At 39.6% G+C, this 18,036-nt stretch overlaps 1 protein-coding gene across 1 annotated transcript in view; it reads right to left on the reverse strand.

The window, feature by feature from the left end:
• Positions 1-18,036, reverse strand: part of EXOC4 (exocyst complex component 4) — an 837,065-nt gene that overhangs the window by 574,106 nt on the left and 244,923 nt on the right. The gene's annotated exons all lie outside the window — the stretch shown is intronic.

Here is an 18,036-nt window from a genome sequence, read left to right on the forward strand (position 1 = left end):
TAGAGTATAACTTATTTTTCATTTTCACAAGTAGCAAGGAAATGATTTAAAACTGGAGGAAAGAGGAAGGCAAAACAACAAGGTATATAAAACATTGCCAAATGCTGAGATGTAGTTAATTCATAAACAGAAGTCATGTCCATTCCACTTTAGCCTCCTGCTTTTTTTTTTTGCCATATACTAATCATTCTAAATTATTTGTGTAGTAAAGTTCAGAGTTAGTGTGACAAGATCAAAATAACTTTGAAGAGAAATGGCTACTTTCATTATTGCCATGAATATTTATCTCTGGGGAGGATATAAATGGGAAGAGCAGATCACTACAGAGTCACTAAGTGCTGCCCTGTGGTTAGAGATATATGTAAATTCCACCCAGACTACTGCAGTGGATGCCACTTAACACTGTAAGATTCGGAGGATCACTGAAGTAAACATGGTTTCTCAACCCTCTAACTAGAAGGACTTTTGTCAAAGAAAACAGAAAAGAAGCAAAAGAGTTTCTAAGGACCATTACAGGAGATTCTACTTAAATGTATTTGTCCATTACCATGCTTATTCATTAATTTTAAAAGAATTTACTGAGTGTCTCCTATGTGTGAAGAATGATGCTAAGTGCTGGGTGGGGGGGGGGGGGGATGGGGGGCAGTCACAAATAAATTAACATTTATTCAGTACTTAGTATGTTCTAAACACATATTAACTCATTTCATCCTCACTATGGCCCTAAGAGATAGGTATATTATATTCACAGTTTATAGAAAATGAAACTGACACACAAAGGGGTTAATTTGCCCAGTCACCCAGATAGGAAACCTGGCTGCAGAGACCACACTCTGAACTACTAAGTAGTCCTCAGACCCAGAACAGAGAGTGACTGATTGGCTGAGACTCAAGAATCTGAGCTCTGGGCAGAATGAGAGTCAGAGAGAGAACACTGAGCTTCTCTTTACAACTGAGAAAACTGGTAAAGTGACTTGTACAAAATCAAAAAGCAAGTTATTACGAAAGATGGATGGTATCTTGATTTTAATAATAATAAAAATACAGGAGATACCTAGAAATAAAAATTAAAGAATTCATATTCTTCAGAGACTTATTAGGGCACTAAAGTTAACAGATCAATCAAATCCAAAAAGGAGAAAGCAGTATTTGCAATTTAAAAATAGAAAGAGGAGGAGGGAGGGGAAAAAACTCTAACTCCAATACTCTGCACTTAGGAAGGGGAATGGTAATGCGTAATCGAACATTGTGGAATGCCTTAATCATGAGGGAGTTGATAATAGATTAATTCAATTAGTTAGTTTACCTAATGTTAGATTATATAGATCTAAGCAAAACTAGAAGAGAAACATGAAAATATATACTTTAAAAAGCTATCTTCACCGCTAACACTCCATAAAAACTACTTCTCTTCTTGTATTTCCTATCTTAAAACAAATAACATCATGATCTACCCAAGTCACCAGATTGGAAAACTGGGAACCAAGCCTATCTCTTGCTCAATCTCCACACAGAATGAGTCAACGTGTCCAACTGACTCTACCTCGAAATTAGCTTTTGGATCTATTCCCACCTCTCCATCTTCACTGCTATTACCCTCCTAAAAAGCTGGCATATGGGCTTCCCCGGTGGTGCAGTGGTTGAGAGTCCGCCTGCCGATGCAGGGGACATGGGTTCGTGCCCTGGTCTGGGAAGATCCCACATGCAGCGGAGCGGCTGGGCCCATGAGCCATGGCCGCTGAGCCTGCGTGTCCGGAGCCTGTGCTCCGCAACGGGAGAGGCCACAACAGTGAGAGGCCCGCGTACCGCAAAAAAAAAAAAAAAAAAAAAAAAAAGCTGGCATACTCTTCTATAAGCTTTCACCTGAAACAACAATACAATTTGCCTTCTTGTCTCCAACCTCACTGCATTGATTCTCCTCCGCAAGACACCAGAATACTATTACTAAAATACAGATTTGATTATGTGACTCTCCTGCTTTAAATCCTTAGAGGATTCCTTAACATTCACAGGACAGAAACCATGCCTTCTTCTGTTATACCAGGTCCTTTGAGATCTGCCCACCCATCTCCCTTGACTGGGTCCAATATTCCCACAAGGCAATACCTACAGTTAGTTCCCTGAAGCTTTCACACAGCTGTGTGTTTTACATCCTCTCCCTACTTGCAGTGAGTGCCCTTCCCCTGGTCAGTATGGTTAACTCATCTTTCCAATTTCAATATAATGATTCCTCCTTTGTAACAGCTTCTATGACTCCCTCGGGAATGTTGTGTTTTCTCCTCCATGCTCCCCAAGGTACTTCTAACATTTATTAAAACTGCCTCTGTTTGCATGTCTTGCCTTCCATGGGACCTAGAACTCTCCCCTATGTAAATGTTCCAGGAGCAGTGCCTAGAATATGGTTGGCCTAGAAATGTTGATTGTATGTTGTCAACTCCAATACATCAATTACAAGAACCTTAAGAAAGAGGCAGGGTAAGTATCGCTACTTTCACTACACCAGCTGAGTAACCTGGGGCTCAGAAAGGTAAAGTGACTTGCCTAGTAAAAGCAAGATGAGTAATAGGTACTCCTCCCACTAAACCACAAAGCTGCCCTAGCTACTCAAAGCACGAACAGCTGCACCAATATTCCACATATGAACCTCACTAACCAACTAAACAGGGATATGTAAACGAGTTAACCGGTGCTGAAATCAGGCATTAATGTGCAAACAAACAGGGACTTATTTGAGCTCAGTGGGCATGAATATGCAAATGAACTGGCTGCAGTTCAGTAGATGTCATCACAATTCTAGGAATGAACATCCTATATTATGACTATTACAGTATTCATGCAGCATTCATACAGACTATCATAAATTACTGTAATACGGGATTTTCAAGTTTAAAACTGTGGTGAAGCCAAAAGTAACTCGATGCATATTTTCATCCACACCACAATTACAAGCTGGAAATCCAGTGTGAGAACACAGAACTCTGCCATCTCCACACAGAAGCAAGCTGCCATTTGCAGCCTAAGCTGAACAAGGGACTTTGGAATGAGGCTGGGCTGGTCCAGACGCTGCCAATATCTCAAGTTGTAGCTACCATGCACGGCCTGATTTTGATACTGCTACCATAGTTGCATTTAAAACAGTTATTTTTCCTATAGGATTTTTAATAATAAAGTGGCAAGGCTATACTGCTTGAACACCACTCAGAAAATCCAGTGTATGATTATGTGTAGCTTTTGCTCTAGTATAATCATCTTTTATATTCCTATCATTGTCAATGCACCACTGGTTCCTATCAGTTCTTCATCTCTTAACTGTTATGATGCACAATGACCAAAGCCATTCACAACAGCTTTGGTGTCCTTTCTGTCATCTCTGGTTCCCAAAAGTAACAAATTATAATCAGTAGAGGTCAGTATACATGAACTGATTTCCTTAATTAACAGAAAAAGTTACATCCAATTCATGTTATGAAACAAGAAAAGCCTATACTCTCTCACTTGCATGCATTTATCCCTCCATGCCCACTGCCTGAAATGCCCATCCCTCCTTTCTTTATCTGGAAAGCTTCCTTTCATCCCTTATAAGCAGCTCACACCTTAAATACTTATGAAAGCCTCCCTGCCTTTCTCAGAACTTGTACACACATCTCAATTACATACATATACAACTCCATCATAGCACATATCACAGGGCTGTGATCACTTACTTGTATGCTGAATTAATCAGAACATAAGTAGGGCTGCAAGTAATAAGAGAATCAAACTACAAGTGACTTGAACAAGACAGTTTCTTCCTCTCTCACAGAGAAGTCTGGGATGGGATGGTGGCTCTGGTCATCACAGTGTGACACTCCACGGTCCCAGAAACCCAAGCTCCCTGTATCCCACTGCTCTACCATCCCTACAGTTCGGCCTCACCTGCGCGGTCTAAGATGACTCCCCACCATGCTTCGTTCACACTGTGTGTATGAACACCTTCACACAGCACACAGGTACTGGGCTGGGAGAGAAGGAGAGCCTTCCCTTTAAATGTAAGACCTGAAGTTATGCATATCACTTTCACTCACATTCTACTGGTTAGAATTATGTGTCCATGGCTGACTGCAAGGAAAGCTTACATATGGTTATATTTTGGGGTGGCCATGTGTCCGGCTAAAAATCAGGGGCTCTGTTAATAGAGAACAAATGCTGGGAGACAAGTGCCAGGCTCTCTGTGACACATTCATGGTCCCTTTCTATTCTTTTGACTTTCAAAGGCAAAAATCAAAACTTGGTTCTGTTCATCACTGTATCCTAAAGGCCAAGTGAAGTGCCCAGTAGGAACACATGTGATAAATCTGTACCGATTCAATAAACAATCAGAATTCCTAGAAAAAACAGGAAAGAAAAGCAGAATAGCTGTTGACCTCGCTTAATGCTAGGTTCTGACACCCAGATGGAGGATGGGGGAGGGGAGGGTGTGGGTCAGTGGGGAGGGAGCCCTCCTGACCCTGAGGTTATCTTCTCATGAACTCCTTAAGGTACAGGACTAGTTCAGTCATCATTCACAGCTTCGGCAGGGACACGGAGTATCAGTGGAAGGCTGCAGGCCCAAGAACCAATCCAGCGGCCACAAGAAACTCCAAACTTGGTTTAGACTTCAAACAGGGGCATTACACTACATATATGGTTTTGTCTCTGGACACTTAGAGGCCCTTTTGAAAATGATTATATTTCTACTTCTTATGAAATGTATTATATATATGAGTATCTATGACATTTGTATGGTTTTAAAAATAATACAACAAGCCATACCATTTCCATCACCTAGCTGAAGAAACACACCACCACCATTATCCCCTTCAAGCCCCATGTGCTCCTCTCTTTGATCATATCCTCCTCCATCCTCTCCGGAGCAGATCCCTTTCCTGAGTTTTGTATTTATGCCCCCATCTCACCTTTCTTACATTTTCATCACATGAGGAAATATGCCTCCGGAAGACACTATTCAGTTCTGACTGCTTCTGATCTTCATGTAGATGGAACTAGACTATATATGTTCCTATGTGGTTGCTTCGGAGACTCAACCAAGGTAATGTATAGCAGAGTTCATTCACTTTCGCTGTTATAAAGTATTGCGCCATGTGGAATTATGGCTATACTGATTTATAACTCCTTTTTCCTGTCTATGGCCTTTGAGTTGTTTCCAGTTTTCTGTTATTCAAACAATGCTGCTATGAGCATACTTGTCCAGAGGTTTTGCCTTTCACATCTGAGTTCTAACCCATCAAAAATTTATTTTCCTAAATGATATGAGGTTCAAATCTAATGTCTTTTTTTCTTTACGGATAATCAATTGTCTTAACACCCATTATTGATTAGTCTGTCCTATCCCAACAAATCTGTAATGTCATCTCTCTCCCGATATCAAGTTTTCCGTTGCGTACGAGTCTGGTTCTGGGAGTCTGTAGTTTTGTAATGGTGCCTTGGTGCCACACAGAGGAAGGGGAAAGGAGCAAATGGAAGGGGGGTGGGCATCTAAGCAGGTGGGGCTCTGAGCCCTCAACCCCACTTAGTCAAACCATTTGAACTATGAAATAAGACTTAAACAGAAGACAGGTTCTATGACTGAAAAATGAGTTTAAAAGCACTAGATTATGAGTTCTAAAGCACATTCTACCATTAAAATCTATTTCTTCATTTTCTAGACATCATACTATGTGCTTGTTTACATCAATGTCTTCTGAATTTTGGTAATAGATCACTTTAGATAAGGTAATCTCTAACTATTAGCCTTCCTGAAGGACTCAACCTTCATTTTGAAAATGTAAAATTACCTTATGAATTGTGTCTTACTGGGACAATGATAAATTTGTTACGTAGCATTCTCACTAGTTTCTAATAATTACTTTCCTCACTACATACTACAAATGTTTGTGGTCTTCTCTACCTTCTAAAAGAGCTCAGGTCAGAATTATTAGTTGCATCATATAAACTACTAGGGTTGCCAAAATATAACTTCTTATGGTCCTAGAGAAAGTCTAAGAAAATAAGGAATAATAGCAAAGCTATCATCTTCACATTGTTAAAAAATTAATGTGAACCAAATGATGAAAAATATAAGAGAAGCTAACATTCAAAATTCTCTGTTACATCATGTTAGAAGTTTCTGGTGTTTTTTCATACTTTGCTTTAAAGAAAACCTTTTAACTGAAGTATAATATAGATAGACATGCATACGTACCACTTTTAAAACTCAAATATATATCTCATTTAGCAGCATGGCCTCTTCTCCCCTATCTCTGTATGGATGAATGAATAAATGGATAGAACAAAAGTTTTTTAAAAATAAGATGATATATCATCAACTAGTTCTGCACAATGACCAAGGGTCATTCCTCAAGAGTGAGGCTCTTAGACTTTACTAAATAAGGCTTTGTGATGGCCACTTTGCACTCTAATGATCCATTTTCTCATGACCTTCCACATGGTTCAGCTACCAGTGGTTTGTCCACTGGGTAGAAAGGATGTTTTATGAACTAGACTTATTCAGAAAATAAATCCATTTTATATAAACTAAATCCACAAAAGAACATTTTAAAATAAAATAAACATCTATCTGGCATAGATTAAGACTAAGGGCTGGTACGCTCAATAACAATTGTGGCATAGGAACACTTTTATTTCCTACATGATTTGAAATAACGCATTTGTCTGCTCATGACCTGAGGAAAGTATATTTATTACTTACTACTTCTTAAGAAAAGATAAAGAAATTAGCACTTATAAAAATTTTATTATAATTTCATATTAAGACATACCTTACATATAAGTTATGATCTGTCTTTTAAAATGCAAGTATATAAATATACAAAAGGAGGGGGAATCAATTTTCATATACTATTTTACAACCTAAAACGGAAGAGATAACTGTAAGAGATTAAGGTTATTGTGAAATAATTATGTGCAATTTTAACCAAAAAAAAAAGTACTTTTTCCCCATGTCGCTTGCATATTGTTACTCAGTTATTAACAAAGTCATTAAGCAAGATTTTAAAGACTACAAAGAATTTTCTAATCAAATTTCACGAATATAAAGCTTTACAAGTGCTTCTTATATATAATGCTGTGGAACAAAAGAGTGGTATGTGTGTAAAACTGCTGTACCTCACTTCAGCCAAAACGCCCCTGAAAATGTGTGCATAAGTGAAATCTTGCTTTAAATGCTCCATTATAGAACAGCCTGCTACTCAGGAGACTCCTATACTAAATCCTCCTGTAATAAATCCTTCTGTAAAAAGGATAATCAACTCAGGCTTAATCTATTTCAAATATTGCCCTACCTTAAGGCAAGGCACCTCCAAGCAGATTAATTACATACGATACTATTAAGTATTCACAACCCCAGTCACCAACAATCCATTAGAAAGAAAAACTCAGAAAATTCAGGTCAGGTCAGTATAAGAGCCCAGTTTTCCCTGATGTCAGTACTTCCATATTTACTATGTAAAGCAAATCCTCTTAGAGAAGTCAATTCTCAAGTGGTTGTAGCTTTACAGACTATTTCAAGTGGTTGTAGCTTTACAGACTATTTCAATGTCAGGGCCATGGAAATGCCACTGATTTAACTAATGGTAATAAAAATGACACTCTTAAAGGTAATATGATTGAGTACAAACAGAAGTACTAAGTAGCCCCAAGACAGAGAAGAAACTGTAATCCAAACTGAGTATACATTTCTACTTGGATTGGTGACAATTAATGTACTCTACCTATTAGAGAGTTTGATCACCTTTAAAAATGAGCAAAGGGCTTCCCTGGTGGCGCAGTGGTTGGGAGTCTGCCTGCCGATGCAGGGGACACGGGTTCGTGCCCCGGTCCGGAAAGATCCCACATGCCGCGCGCGGAGCGGCTGGGCCCGTGAGCCATAGCCGCTAAGCCTGCGCGTCCGGAGCCTGTGCTCCACAACGGGAGAGGCCACGACAGCCAGAGGCCTGCGTACCACAAAAAAAATAAATAAATAAAATTTAAAAACCGAGCAAAGACAAAGTACAGAACTCCTAGTCTGTTTATTAAAGCTCCCACTAGCGTTTCTCAAATAAGTAGGCTTGTGCATGCAAATAAGGAGATATGGAGGAAAGAGGCCTCCTTCATCATATATTTTCGAAGTGCCTAACTCAAGCCAAGTATCGTCCTGGGCACTGGAACGCATTAGTAAGCCTTGCATTCTGTGTAGAATATTAACAAGTTGACAAGATGTACATATTTTTTTAAGTATTATGAGGAAAATCAAAAACATGCTGAGGTTACGAATGATAAGATGTGGGGAGGGGAGATAGGATGCTGGAAGAGATCAGGAAACAATAATGAGATGTGGGCAGGAGACCTAGATCTGCAAGTCATCTGCACCTGGCCCCAAGCAAAGCTTGGTTTTGGCTGAGATCATCAGGGGAGAGTGTACAGAGGGAACACAGGAAAGCTTTCAGGACCAAACCATAAGACACTCCAAGGAGCCCTTGAGAAGACTCAGAAAGAACAAGAGAAACAGAAAAGGAAAACAGTTGCTGAACGAGCAAGTGAGATGAACACAGAAGAGCAAACACTGAATCTGCCAAGATGGAGGTCACCGGTGACCTTGAGGTGAGCCGACCCAGAGAAACAGTAAGAGTGCATGGGAAGAGACAATGAGAGATAAAGAGAGGGATGCAGCTCTCCTCATTCCACAATGATAAACTTTTTTTAAAGCACCATTTTAATTTCAATTACAGCTATTCTAATTTTTCCAGAGTTTTGATATCTAATTTTACAGTCACAATACCCCCTCCTAAAAGAGTAAGAACTGGAAACAGCTCTATTTTTCAAATGAGAAAACCGAGGCAAAGGGGATTAACCAGAGACCCTGTTTTGGTCATGGGCAGCAGTAACTATTTTGACTTTTTTTTTCAACCCTCATGAGACAATGTGTTCATCAGTTACCTTATTCTCCTGAAGACCCACACATTAAAACTCAGACACTAGACTGCCACTACCTCTTGCGAGAGCACCAGAATCACAACTAACTGCTGAACAATCATTGACAGGAAGACACTGGAACTAATGACCAAAAAAGATACCCCACACCCAAAGACAAAGGAGAAGCCACAATGAGACGGTAGGAGGGGCACAATCACAATAAAATCAAATCCCGTAACTGCCGGGTGGGTGACTCACAAACAGGGGAACACATACCACAGAAGTCCACCCACTGGAGTGAAGGTTCTGAGCCCCATGTCAGGCTTCCCAACCTGGGGGTCCGGCAATGGGAGGAGGAATTTCTAGAGAATCAGATTCTGAGGCTAGCGGGACATGACTGCAGGACTTTGACAGGACTGGGGGAAACAGAGACTCCACTCTTGGAGGGCACACACAACGTACTGTGCACATCAGGACCTAGGGGAAGGAGCAGTGACCGCATAGGCAACTGAACCAGACCTACCAGCCAGTGTTGGAGGGTCTCCTGCAGAGGCAGGGCGGGTGGCTCTGTCTCACCATGAGGACAAGGTCACTGGCAGCAGAAGTTCTGGGAAGTACTCCTTGCCGTGAGCCCTCCCAGAGTCCGCCATTAGCCCCACCAAAGAGCCCAGGTGGGCTCAAGTGTTGGGCCGCCTCAGGCCAAACAACCAACACGGAGGGAACCAAGCCACATCCATCAGCAGACAAGCAGATTAAAGTTTTACTGAGCTCTGCCCAAAAGAGCAACAGTCAGTTCTACCTACCACCAGTCCCTCCCATCAGGACACTTACAAAAGCCTCTTAGATAACCTCATCCACCAGAGGGCAGACAGCAGAAGCAAGAATGCAGCCTGTGGAATGAAAATGCAGCCTGTGGAATGAAAACCACATTCGCAGAAAGATACATAAAATGAAAAGGCAGAGGACTATGTACCAGATGAAGGAACAAGATAAAACCCCAGAAAAACAATTAAATGAAGTGGAGATAGGCAACCTTCCAGAAAAAGAACTCAGAATACTGATAGTGAATATGATCCAGGACCTCGGAAAAAGAATGGAGGCAAAGATCGAGAAGATGCAAGAAATGTTGAACAAAGACCTAGAAGAATTAAAGAACACACACACAGAGATGAACATATAATAACTGAAATGAAAACTATACTAGAAGGAATCAATAGCAGAATAACTGAGACAGAAACGGATAAGTGACCTGGAAGACAGAAAGAATTCATTGCCGTGGAACAGAATAAAGAAAAAAGAATAAAAAGAAAGAAGACGGCCTAAGAGACCTCTGGGACATTAAACGCACCAACATTTGCATTATAAGGGTCCCAGAAGGAGAAGAGAGAGAGAAAGGACCCAAGAAAACATTTGAAGAGATTATAGTCAAAAACTTCCCTAACATGGGAAAGGAAATAGCCACCCAAGTCCAGGAGGTGCAGAGAGTCCCCGGCAGGATAAACCCAAGGAGAAACACGCCGAGACACACAGTAACCAATTTGACAAAAATTAAAGACAAAGAAAAATTATTAAAAGCAACAAGGTAAAATAACAAATAGCATACAGGGGAACTCCCATAAGGTTAAGAGCTGATTTCTCAGCAGAAACTCTACAAGCCAGAAGGGAGTGGCATGACATACTTAAAGTGATGAAAGGGAAGAACCTACAACCAAGATTACTCTACCTGGCCAGGATCTCATTCAGATTTGATGGAGAAATCAAAAGCTTTACAGATAAGCAAAAGCTAAGAGAATTCAGCACCACCAAACCAGCTCTACAACAAATGCTAAAGGAACTTCTCTAAGTGGGAAACACAAGAGAAGAAAAGAACCTACAAAGACAAACCCCAAACAATTAACAATATGGTAATAGGAACATACATAACGATCATTACCTTAAACATGAATGGATTAAATACTCCAACCAAAAGACACAGGCTTGCTGAATGCATACAAAAACAAGACCCATATATATGCTGTCTACAAGAGACCCACTTCAGACCTAGGGACACATACAGACTAAAAGTGAGGGGATGGAAAAAGATATTCCATGCAAAAGGAAATCAAAAGAAAGCTGGAGTAGCAATACTCATCTCACATAAAATAGACTTTAAAATAAAGAATGTTACAAGAGACAAGGAAGGACACTACGTAATGATCAAGGGATAAATCCAAAAGAAGATATAACAATTATAAATATATATGCACCCAACATAGGAGCACCTCAATGCATAAGGAAACTGATAACAGCTTAAAAGAGGAAATCGACAGTAACACAGTAATAGTGGGGGACTTTAACACCTCACTTACACCAATGGACAGATCATCCAAACAGAAAATTAATAAGGAAACAGAAGCTTTCAATGACACACTACACCAGACAGATTTAACTGATATTGATAGGACATTCCATCCAAAAACAGCAGGAAGATCACATCTTGGGTCACATCAAGTCTCACTAAATTTAAGAAAACTGAAATAATATCAAGCATCTTTTCTGACCACAATCCTATGAGATAAGAAATCAATTACAAGGAAAACAACGTAAAAAAAACAAAAACTTGGAGGCTAAACAATACATTAAATAACCAAGAGATAACTGAAGAAATCATAGAGGAAATCAAAAATACCTAGAGTCAAATGACAATGAAAGCACACTGATCCAAAAACTATGGGATGCAGCAAAAGCAGTTCTAAGAGGGAAGTTTACAGCTATACAAGCCTACCTCAAGAATCAAAAAAAATCTCAAATAAACAATCTAACCTTACACCTAAAGGAACTAGAGAAAGAAGAACAAACAAAACCCAAAGTTAGAAGGAAAGAAATCATAAAGATCAGAGCAGAAATAAATGAAATAGAAACAAAGTAAATAATAGCAAAGATCAATAAAACTAAAAGCTGGTTCTTTGAGAAGATAAATAAAATTGATAAACCATTAGCCAGACTCATCAAGACAAAGGTGAGAGGACTCAAATCAATAAAATTAGAAATGAAAAAGGAGAAGTTATAACAGACAACACAGAAATACAAAGCATCCTAAGAGACTACTACAAGCAACTCTATGCCAATAAAATGGACAACCTGGAAGAAATGGACAAATTCTTAGAAAGGTAGAACCATCCAAGACTGAACCAAGAAGAAATAGAAAAGATGAACACACCAATCACAAGTTATAAAATTGACACTGTGATTAAAAATCTTCCAACAAACAAAAGTCCAGGACCAGATGGCTTCACAGGTGAATTCTATCAAACATTTAGAGAAGAGCTAACACCCATCCTTATCGAACTCTTCCAAAAAATTTCAAAGGAAGGAACACTCCCAAACTGATTCCATGAGGGCACCATCACCCTGTTACCAAAACCAAACAAAGATACTACAGAAAAATTACAGACCAATGTCACTGATGAATATAGATGCAAAAATCCTCAACAAAACACTAGCAAACAGAATCCAACAGCACATTAACAGGATCATACACCATGATCAAGTGGGATTTATCCCAGGGATGAAAGGATTCTTCAATATACGCAAATCAATCAATGTGATACACCATATTAACAAATTGAAGAAGAAAACCCATATGATCATCTCAATAGATAAAGAAAAAGCTTTTGATAAAATTCAACACTCATTAATGATAAAAACTCTCCAGAAAGTCAGCACAGAGGGAACCTACCTCAACATAATGAACATCGTATATGACAAATCCACAGCAAACATCATTCTCAGTGGTGAAAAACTGAAACCATTTCCACTAAGATCAGGAAAAAGACAAGGATGTCCACTCTTGTCACTATTATTCAACATAGTTTTGGAAGTCCTAGCCACGGCAATCAGAGAAGAAAAGGAAATAAAAGGAATACAAATAGGAAAAGAAAAAGTAAAACTGTCACTGTTTGCAGATGACATGATACTACAAATAGAGAATCCTAAAGATGCCACCAGAAAACTACTAGAGCTAATCAATGAATTTGGTAAAGTTGCAGGATACAAAATTAATGCACAGAAATATCTTGCTTTCCCATACACTAATGATGAAAAATCTGAAAGAGAAATTAAGGAAACACTCCCATTTACCACTGCAACAAAAAGAATAAAATACCTAGGAATAAACCTACCTAGGGAGACAAAAGCCCTGTATGCAGAAAACTAAGACACTGATGAAAGAAATTAAAGATGATACCAACAGATGGAGAGATATACCATGTTCTTGGATTGGAAGAATCAATATTGTGAAAATGACTATACTACCCAAAGCAATCTACAGATTCAATGCAATCCCTATCAAAGTATCAGTGGAATTTTTTACAGAACTAGAACCAAAAATCTTAAAATTTGTACAGAGAGCAAAAGACCCCGAATAGCCATAGCAGTCTTGAGGGAAAGAAACGGAGCTGGAGGAATCAGACTCCCTGACTTCAGACTATACTACAAAGCTACAGTAATCAAGACAATATGGTACTGGAACAAAAACAGAAATATAGATCAATGGAACAGGATAGAAAGCCCAGAGATAAACCCACACACCTATGGTCAACTAATCTATGACAAAGGAGGCAAGGATATATGATGGAGAAAAGACAGTCTCTTCATTAAGTGGTGCTGGGAAAACTGGACAGCTACATGTAAAAGAATGAAATTAGAATACTCCCTGACACTATACACAAAAATAAACTCAAAATGGATTAGAGACCTAAATGTAAGACCAGACACTATAAAACTCTTCAAGGAAAACATAGGAAGAACACTCTTTGACATAAATCACAGCAAGATCTTTGTTGATCCACTTCCTCTCCTCGAGTAATGGAAATAAAAACAAAAATAAACAAATGGGACCTAATGGGACCCAAAAATAAACAAATGGGACCTTCAAAGCTTTTGCAAAGCAAAGGAAACCACAAACAAGACGAAAGACAACCCTCAGAATGGGAGAAAATATTTGCAAATGAATCAACGGACAAAGAATTAATCTCCAAAATATATAAACAGCTCATGCAGCTCAATATTAAAAAGACAAACAACCCAATCCAAAAATGGGCAGAAGACCTAAACAGACATTTCTCCATAGAAGACATACAGAGGGCCAAGAAGCACATTAAAAGCCACTCAACATCACTAATTATTAGAGAAACGCAAATCAAAACTACAATGAGGTCTCATCTCACACCAGTTACAATGGGCATCAACAGAAAATCTACAAACAACAAATGCTGGAGAGGGTGTGGAGAAAAGGGAACCCTCTTGCACTGTTGGTGGGAATGTAAATTGATACAGCCACTATGGAGAACAGTATGGAGGTTCCTTAGCAAACTAAAAACAGAATTACCATATAACCCAGCAATCCCACTGCTGGGCATATACCCAGAAAGAACCACAATTCAAAAAGACACATGCACCCCAATGTTCACTGAAGCACTCTTTACAATAGCCAGGACATGGAAGCAACCTAAATGCCCATCGACAGACAAATGGATAAAGAAGATGTTGGCACATATATACCATGGAATATTACCCAGCCATAAAAAGGAACAAATTGGGTCATTTGTAGAGACGTGGATGGATCTAGAGACTGTCATACAGAGTGAAGTGAGTCAGAAAGAGAAAAACAAATATCGTATATTAATGCATATATGTGGAACCTAGAAAAATGGTACAGATGAACCAGTTTGCAGGGCAGAAACTGAGACACAGATGTAGAGAAGAAATGTATGGACACCAAGGGGGGAAAGCAGGTGTGGGATGAACTGGGAGATTGGGATTGACATATATACACTAATACGTATAAAATAGATAACTAATAAGAACCTGCTGTATAAAAAAATAAAATTAAAAAAAAATCAGACACTATATTGAAGCTTAATGTTCTTTAAAATGAGTACCTTTCTAAGCTACCACATGACTGTGTGAGCAGTACAATGAAGCAGTGGAGGGGCTCAGAATAATAGGACATCCATGATTAACGCAGACACATGAACAAGTCTGACTTCCAGCTGTTGCACTGCACTCTTGGGAACAGCACCCCAACGTCCTCAGCCCAGCTGCCTACAGCACACAATGTAATGAACCACCTGTACCCTGACAGTTAGAGCCAACTGAGATGGGTTGATGATACCAAAGAAATCTCATTTTTTCATTCTTTTTTCCCCCTTGTGTGTTGTTAGGTAGAACATTTTTTAATTGCATGATGAATTAGAAATGTTGACAGGAGCTTAACTTTTGTCAGATGTGAGCCTTCTAATGTTACTTTGATGGTCTATCTTTACCGCTCTCCTACCACACAAGGAAGAGCTGACCTCACGAACCAAACCACTGGGAAGCGAAGCCTGCGGTTTCATGGCTCTAAGAGAAGAGACAAAAATCTCCTGCCAGTCTCTTATGATGTGACTGAACTATTTAACTATGCCTTTTCAGGATAAGGTGAAATGCAGATCTCACTGTGGTCCTCAGACCAGTCAGATTAATAGAATAACTGAAAAAGAATGACCGTTTTTTATGGAAAAAAGATGTGATTCCCCCCCAGCTCCTTTTTTCCTGCTGCAATATTAAAAGCATTCATCAGAGAAACTTTGGTTCCTGAATGAAACTCCATCAAACTTGCACAAAAACTGGTCAGCTGATACAGCCTCTCACCAAGCACATGATGTGTCGGCTCAGCTCAATTATTTTTAATGATTATTATGAACATGATATGTTTGCTAGCTACTTTCTCCCCTCTAACCAGAGATAAATGCTCCTATTTTGCTCAAAACTGGTAAGTACAATAGACTGTTGCTTGAAAGTTCCATATTTCAACTAGCTTTCTGAAGGATGGTAAAGTTCCTAGATTATGATGATTCTTCGATTAACCATTCTCACAGAATGAAAGTCCTCTGTAACTTAGTTGGATTTTTCAATGTTTTTCAATTATATACAGCAATGTTGTCCCAGGCCAGACAGCTCAAGGGCAACATTTCTATTTAATAAAGCCATGTATAACTGCAAAGAACAAAAAAGTATCTACGTATAGGCTCTACTTCGGCTTAAACTTAAAAGCTAACGCAAACCTATGAAGCTGATAATGGCTGTCAGTGGCCCCATCTGCTTTGGGACCCCCTTCCTAACCTCTCACTAATAAGCTGTCCATCCTACTTTAGACCTCTGCCATCCTCATTCCTTCTGTCAGTGAGTCAATCAGTATTTCCTGAACATTTACTACACCAGGCACTGTACTAAGCACAGGGAATAAAACAGTATGTCCCTCATGGAGCTTAGAGCTCTGTGCAAATCCACAATACAGTGTGGAGAACGATATAAGAAACGGAACAGTAAAGATGTGAGCACACAGCAGGGGCCACAAGCCCAGAGAGAGAGAGAGGGAAAGAGAGACAGAGAGTGTGTGGTTTGTGCTTTTTGTTTTAGAGGGGGTATGTTAGGGAGAGGAGACACCAGCAAGGAGGGCTCATCACAGCGACAAACTGAAGTTGGAAAGCTGAGCAGGGTTTAGCCCAACGAGGAGACAAACTGAATGTATACGAAAACTCTGAAGTGACAAAACTAGAGATAACAACATTTGGAGAGAAGGAGGAAGGCATAACATTAACTACATGTCAGGTACTTTTCTCAGCACTTTTCATAGCTTACTCACCTAACGTTCACAACAACCTCATGGGGTAGGCACTGTTTAGAGATACGCCCATTTAGAGATAAGGAGGCACAGAGCTTCTGAAGCTAGGCAATGGGGAGCTAGATTTTAAACGTAGGCAGTACGGGCCCAGAACCCTCTACTGTTCACTGACTGGCTGTACTGTCTGTCTCTCAAGAGGTCATGGACCATGGGTGGGGTTGGGGATGGGGCACAGCTAGAGCAAAGCACAAAGTGCTCACTCACTGTGCTCACTGTCTACTAAAAAAGAAGAATCTGGTATCTGTCATTTATTCTCGTTCAGTAACGATGCTTGAATACGAGTGAATGACAAGTTGCACTGCTGTCCCATTAGTTACATGGTCTACCTTTTCACCTCTAAGTGTCAAGTGAAAAGCTTTACTGCGGTGCAGGCTGTCTGCTGCAAGTCGGGGAGGCTGTGTATACGTATGTAGGGACGGGGCTGTTCTCTGTACTTTCCACTCAGTTCTTCTGTGAACCTAAAACTGCTCTAAAAAATTAAATTTTTTAATTAATAAAAAAGGAAGTGATCAGGATTCAAGCTAAAAAAGAAGAAGAAAGGCTCTGTGTGTCCTCACGAAAGGAATTTCATATACTAGAAGCCAGGTGGAGAGAAATTTTGGAGGTAAACTTAAACTACTCCTCAGGTCAATTCTGAATTTATAAGTAGGACACTGTGCAGTCTATTTATCGCTTGTAAAAATAAAATACAGTGTGTGTGTGTGTGTGTGTGTGTGTGTGTGTGTGTGTGTGAGAAAAACAAAACAAAACAAAACAACCTGTGGGGTTTTGGGAAACCAAAAAAACATAAATAAAAAAAATAAGTAGGACACTGTGATGGAAGGTGGAGATATGGAAGAGCTCTCCAAACCTAGGTAATTTTCTACGCCCCCTAAGTGTCAGTTCAAGTATGATCAGTCCTACAAGAATGTGTGTTCCAAAACTATCATTTCCTTCCAAGCCTTGCAGTGCACCCTATACTGCCGGGAGGTAGTTACCTGCAGAAGCCCAGGTCACCCTCCTCCTTCCCTCCTTGTCTGACTGACCAAACAGTGGCTCACTCCTTCATTTGTTCCAAATCTAACTACTCTCTGTACTTCTCCACTTCAAGATTCCAAGACACACACTTCATGTTTTCTAGAACATACAGCAATACTTTACTATTAAATAAAATGCTTGTAATCCAATTTTCTTTTCCTTATATCCTCAAATGTATTTCTAGGCTTTTAATTCTGGTAACTTTATGTCTGAGTTGTGGAATTATTACTGTGATATAACTTTGAGACAGCATAGCAGAGTCTTTGGAAGAATTTACAGGTATTTACTGATAGATTAATAACGAAGGTGAAGGTAGGAATGACTAGGCAATAGTCTTTTAACTCTAGAAAGGCTGGCTAGTTGCTTCCTGATATTCTGTTGTAGAA

The sequence above is a fragment of the Aethalodelphis obliquidens genome, unplaced genomic scaffold (assembly GCF_003676395.1).
Source record: "Aethalodelphis obliquidens isolate GAN/ISIS:26980383/991018 unplaced genomic scaffold, ASM367639v1 scaffold5, whole genome shotgun sequence".
Lineage (NCBI taxonomy): Eukaryota > Metazoa > Chordata > Mammalia > Artiodactyla > Delphinidae > Aethalodelphis > Aethalodelphis obliquidens.